Raw genomic sequence first — 6,479 nt, 5'->3', positions numbered from 1 at the left:
TACGGTAAAATCAGTTTGGATCCTGGCGACTTTTCTTCTACAACATTTTTTTTTTCACAGGTTTTAATTAAAATGTAAGTTTCTATCTACGTTACATTGTCATAGTTTCCTTATGTAAGTGTCGACTGAAAAATAAAGTTTGTTTACATTGTATGCTTTGTTAATGCTGTGAGGAGGCTTAGTGTAAGTACAAATATTTATACTATCGAAATTTAAATCTATTTTATTATTTCTCAAAGGGATTACCATTTCACACGACAAAAAAAAAAGAATGTAAGGCTTTCAACTTTTATTAAATCCTCATAATATGGGCTATAACCCATGGCAATGAAAACTCGGATACGTACATAGGTTTGAGTTTTTATGACACAAACAAAAAGCATTGTACTTTGTCTTACATTCCAAACTTTATTCGGATTTCGCAAAAAAGATACCAATGAGTTTATTAAGCAAGACAGTAATGGGGAAAATATTGTGCTACACCATGGTGATGACACAGTCATGTTTCATGTTTGCTCAATTCAGCTGTAGGTTTACAGTTAGGTATATTGATATAAGATATAGTCAAGGCTGCTTATGTTTTTGAAAGATTTTTCATCGATCAATCTCAAGATGATATTAAATACAAATCTAAATGTAATAAAGGGATTTTTTTTTAGATAAGGATAAAGATAAAATTAGTAACTGATACAGGTATGATGCAGTTGTTTGTCTTTAGTTTTAAGAGAGTGGGAATCAAGAAGGAAGGGTATACTTATTCAAAACCGCTAAAGGTTAGAGAATTAAGTCTAGAAAATGCAAAATGTCATAATCATTTTGGGATTGAAACTATAAAAAAAAAATTCATAATAATGTCTATTTTTCAGTTCCGAATATTGTGATTTGTTTTACAGAGAAATAATTATCAAAACATCGTATTATTTTGAATGTAGCATGCTTGATTTTCCTAAGAGTATTCAACGAAAAGAAAAATTAAGGTGAATGATGTTTCACTCAGATATCAAAACCTAAAGTGATCTACCCCGGAAATTCACTTAGATGCTATGAAGTATTTATTTTTCTTTGGTTTAGATTTTGATAACTTCAATGGGTACACTGAGCTTTTGCTATAAAATTTCAATAGCTTAACGAATGATTATTTATTGCATTCATTAGATCCAAATAATCAAATAATGTCACCAACAACACAATTTTAGTTACTTCTTCCCAAGGCCATTCCTAGAGATCTGTGCTTCATATTAATCCGCGAAATAAAATATCCCCGAAATGGAATCTTTTACAAAACCACAAAGCTTGAGCACCACGAAAATGTTTAGTTTTACAGTAACTCTAACATGTATGTGTCTTTTGTTCTATCCCTATAAGAAATGTATATGCCCATCAATCATCTGTTTTTCATTTAAAGCGACTATAACTGTAGAATGCATACTCGGTGATTTCTTCTGATAAATAGTGAAAATGGGCTCAAGACACCATAGCGATGCACATGCGTATACCGTAAAACACATTTAATAAATATATGTTGATGACTTAAAACAATGCTAACCTCAGTTGTTGTTTGTAAGGAATGCGACAAGGAGGAAAGCTGAATAGAGTCACATGGGTGTGAGAGAGGAGTCCGCGCAGTATTCTACTTACGAGTGGTAATATACGTATTCTTGAAGGACCTACCAAATTGTTATGTTTTTGTTTTGCACAGATTTAGGTATTTACAAATCACGGTTTCAGATACTTCATATTTTTGTAATTAAGGGAAAGTTTTAGTTTCATGACATATTTTTGAAATTTGTATGCCTGCTGATATCTCCCGACAGTAATTTTTACAGCTATAGTATCTTTTAAGTATCATCTACACTAAGACATATACTGATGTTTTATAGGAAATGATATCATTCTTAGACATTTAGACACAAAAATAGCTGAGCGAGTAAGTTTGTGATGTCAAATGCGTTTTCTTTTTGAATTAAAAAATTAACAAATTAACAAATTGAAGGATAAAACAAATCGTGAGTCTTATGGTTAAGTTAAATAAAATGCCAACATTCAAACATAAAATCAGCAGATCTTGACTTGCTGTCAAAGAATAAGGTCTAGGTAAGGTTCAAATTCCAATTAAAACGTCTGACGGGTTTATTCCGCTTCAACTCACCAGGTAGACAGAATACCAAATGGCAGGACAAAAGAACACAGAAGACAAGCGCGTGTCTGAAAAGACAAAAGAGTCATTAAAGGTAAAACAAAGAAATTCTAGGAAAGAAAACAATGCCTGTTAGATATGTGTAGTTTTAATTATATGCAAGATGGGGGGTTTTCATAGCGTTATGGTACCTGCTTTTCTGTACACTGCGATGACACGTAATGTCTTGTAAATAGGTGCGCGTCATTACCAGCGGACGTTCCGAGATTGTCTCTACAGATAGGATATGTGAAAAATCACAACTTAAACGCATTTGCCACCGTCATCATAAAAATCTTTAATGTAATCTGGAATGTAAATCTTTATAACTTCTATAAATGTCAAACAAAGAGCCACAATGATGATTTTTTTTTTTTTCAAACTGTTGTGGTATTACTTTGCAATTTGACACTCTCGCGATAAAACTGTTTAAGAATATTGACAAATTAATTTTAATTGCTACGTTGTGTACGTGTTGACTGCACGTGCTGGATACCATTGTTTAAATGATGTAATAGACAATGCATTACTTAAACATAACAATCACCAATTATGACAACACCATTGTCTTGCTCTGACGATCTAGTAACAATAAATTGTACAAACAACGCTCGGATTAAGATCTCGTTGATCGGCGAACGGCTGTGAGTTTGTATAGCACGCTTTCTTTGGGAAATGGCAGTTCATTTAATGGGTGTTCTTTTGTTTATAGTTCCAAAGACAAGAACAGGAGTGATTAGCTAATCCTATATTCCGTTTCAAAGAAGGTAGGCATGGCGTCACGGCGTGTAGATGGAGCGTGCTCAGATTCTATAGAAGTTAGGTATGGTATCATGGCGTGTTTATGAGATATTCTAAGATTCACCTGGTAACAAAAGACAGCAGCTCAAACAAAGATGCATATTTTTTATTGTTATTTATTTTATCAAGATAATAATAAAATTGCAATAACCAAACTTGTGGTTAAATGACTAGCCTGTTTGACACACTCTCTGTTTGACACACTCTCTGTTTGACACACTCTCTGTTTGGCACACTCTCTCTGTTTGATACACTCTCTGTTTGACACACTCTGTTTGACACACTCTCTATTTGACACACTCTCTGTTTGACACACTCTGTTTGACACACTCTCTGTTTGACACACTCTCTGTTTGACACACTCTCTGTTTGACACACTCTGTTTGACACTCTGTTTGACACACTTTCTGTTTGACACACTCTCTGTTTGACACACTCTCTGTTTGGCACACTCTCTGTTTGTCACACTCTCTGTTTGTCACACTCTCTGTTTGACACACTCTCTGTTTGACACACTCTCTGTTTGACACTCTCTGTTTTACACACTTTCTGTTTGATACTTTCTGTTTGACACACTCTCTGTTTGATACACTTTCTGTTTGACACACTCACTGTTTGTCACACTTTCTGTTTGACACACTCTCTGTTTGACACACTCTCTGTTTGACACACTCTGTGTTTGACACACTCTGTTTGACACACTCTCTCTGTTTGATAACTCTATTTGACACACTCTCTATTTGACACACTCTCTATTTGACACACTCTCTATTTGACACACTCTCTGTTTGACACACTCTGTGTTTGACACACTCTCTGTTTGACACTCTCTGTTTGACACTCTCTGTTTGACACTCTCTCTCTGTTTGATACACTTTCTGTTTGACACACTCTGTTTGACACACTATGTGTTTGACACTCTCTGTTTGACACTCTCTGTTTGACACTCTCTCTCTATTTGATACACTTTCTGTTTGACACACTCTGTTTGACACACTCTCTGTTTGACACTCTCTGTTTGACACTCTCTCTCTGTTTGATAACTCTATTTGACACTCTCTGTTTGACACTCTTTGTTTGACACTCTCTGTTTGACACTTTATCTTTGACACTCTCTCTCTGTTTGACACTCTCTGTTTGACACTCTCTGTTTGACACACTCTCTGTTTGACACACTCTGTTTGACACTCTCTGTTTGACACACTCTGTTTAACACACTTTGTTTGACACTCTCTGTTTCACACTCTCTGTTTGACACACTCTGTGTTTGACACTCTCTGTTTGACACACTCTGTGTTTGACACTCTCTGTTTGACACACTCTGTGTTTGACACACTCTGTGTTTGACACTCTGTGTTTGACACTCTCTGTTTGACACACTCTGTGTTTGACTCTCTCTCTGTTTGAAACTCTCTGTTTGACACTCTTTGTTTGACACTCTCTGTTTTTGACACTCTCTGTGTTTGACACTCTCTGTGTTTGACACACTTTGTTTGACACTCTCTGTTTGACACTCTCTGTTTGACACACTCTGTGTTTGACTCTCTCTGTTTGACACACTCTGTGTTTGAATCTCTCTGTGTTTGACACTTTATCTTTGACACTCTCACTCTGTTTGACACTCTCTGTTTGACACACTCTGACACTCTCTGTTTGACACACTCTGTTTGACACACTTTGTTTGACACTCTCTGTTTGACACTCTCTGTTTGACACACTCTCTGTTTGACACTCTCTGTTTGACACACTCTGTGTTTGAATCTCTCTGTGTTTGACACTCTCTGTGTTTGACACTCTCTGTGTTTGACACACTTTGTTTGACACTCTCTGTTTGACACTCTCTGTTTGACACACTCTGTGTTTGACTCTCTCTGTTTGACACTCTCTGTTTGACACACACTCTCTGTTTGACACTCTCTGTTTGACACACTCTGTGTTTGACACTCTCTGTGTTTGACACTCTCTGTTTGACACTCTCTGTTTGACACTCTCTGTTTGACACTCTCTCTCTGTTTGACACACTCTCTGTTTGACACTCTCTGTTTGACACTCTGTTTGACACTCTCTGTTTGACACACTCTGTGTTTGACTCTCTCTCTCTCTCTCTCTCTCTCTCTCTCTCTCTCTCTCTCTCTCTCTCTCTCTCTCTCTCTCTCTCTCTCTCTCTCTCTCTCTCTCTCTATTTGACACATACTCTCTGTTTGACACACTCTCTGTTTGACACACTAATTACGTTTTCATTAGTTTATCAAATACAGATATGTAAATATTCCCTGATAACACTCATCAAAAAAACGTACGATCAATCTTGTCATCAACAACATACTGTTTCATCAATTATATGTTTTTCTCTTTTCAGGTTGTAACTGAATTGAGACGATTTTCATCAACGTTAAACAGTTTCGAAGAGAGTTTTTCAAATATGGATGGGGTTTTTTTTATCGTAAGCTTGCAAATTAATCCAATTTGTTCCTCCTCATAAGTTGACCAAAGATATAGGGACAGGATGTAATGTCAGATATCCTCTGAATTAGTGTGGCGGTTTTGATCATGAATAACTTGAAATAATTGTCTGCTTGTTTCTACGTTTACCGTTAAGTGTTCCTCTACAGCCTAGATTCTATGGATTCTTCGTCTTCATCTTCGGAACAGCAACAACGAGCATCTCAATAAAAACGTTTTGCTAACTGGATAATATCGATAGCGATCGCTAATTTTCCTATTCTATGAAGAAACATTTTATCCTTTTTTCGTAAGTAAGTTTACACATTTACACACTGTCATATCAGACCCATTACCTCGATTCCACAGTGTGTCGTTCAACTGTTAGTAAGTTTGTTGAACGACTTGAACAAGTTTTAAAGAGTGTATAAGATTTGTTGTGTTCCACCATTTGTAAAACTTGCTTTTAATGTGTGACCTCTGAGTGAACAATAAAAATCTGAAATCTAATATCTGCCAAAGACACTCTTTTATATAACAGAAGGGACATTAGCCCCATAATTAAACGATATCTTAATTACATATTTGAATTTGTACTCCGCCAGTCCATTGTGATGGAAAGTATTAGCGTCTCTAATTGTTCTTGTCCCGAAAACAAAATGGCGGCCAATGGCGGCCAATGGCGTCCAATGATCGGCTTCTACCTCATGACTCTAGTAATTCATTCTTCGTGAATTAAAGTCATTTCTAGAACAGCATTTGCGAGATCATGTTTTCTTAAGAGGTAAGCTCGCTAAATAAGATATTCTCAAAATCGAAATGAATATCAGAATATTTGACAATGCATCAATCAGAACATGTCTATGCACGTTTTATCTGGTATGATGAAGACTATTGTGTACATTTACACGTACTGTATAACATGAGATGTTCGCGAGTATTTTTTTTCGTGATTTGGTGTTTCAAATTATTTCGTGGGATCAAACTTTCGTGTTAGCCCATGCAACAATACTATAACAATAACGCATACAACAATATTCGTGGTATTTAAACTCGTGGT

At 35.9% G+C, this 6,479-nt stretch overlaps 1 long non-coding RNA gene across 1 annotated transcript; it reads left to right on the top strand.

The window, feature by feature from the left end:
- Positions 1 to 1,563: 1,563 nt before the first annotated feature.
- LOC117329627 lies at positions 1,564 to 5,918 on the top strand. Its single transcript, XR_004533241.1, has 4 exons — positions 1,564 to 1,643; positions 2,153 to 2,231; positions 2,889 to 2,943; positions 5,337 to 5,918. It is a non-coding gene; the product is annotated as an uncharacterized LOC117329627 (long non-coding RNA).
- The last annotated feature ends 561 nt before the right edge of the window (positions 5,919 to 6,479 follow it).

This window comes from Pecten maximus, chromosome 6, assembly GCF_902652985.1.
Source record: "Pecten maximus chromosome 6, xPecMax1.1, whole genome shotgun sequence".
Lineage (NCBI taxonomy): Eukaryota > Metazoa > Mollusca > Bivalvia > Pectinida > Pectinidae > Pecten > Pecten maximus.
This window is presented reverse-complemented; position numbering and strand designations above follow the sequence as displayed.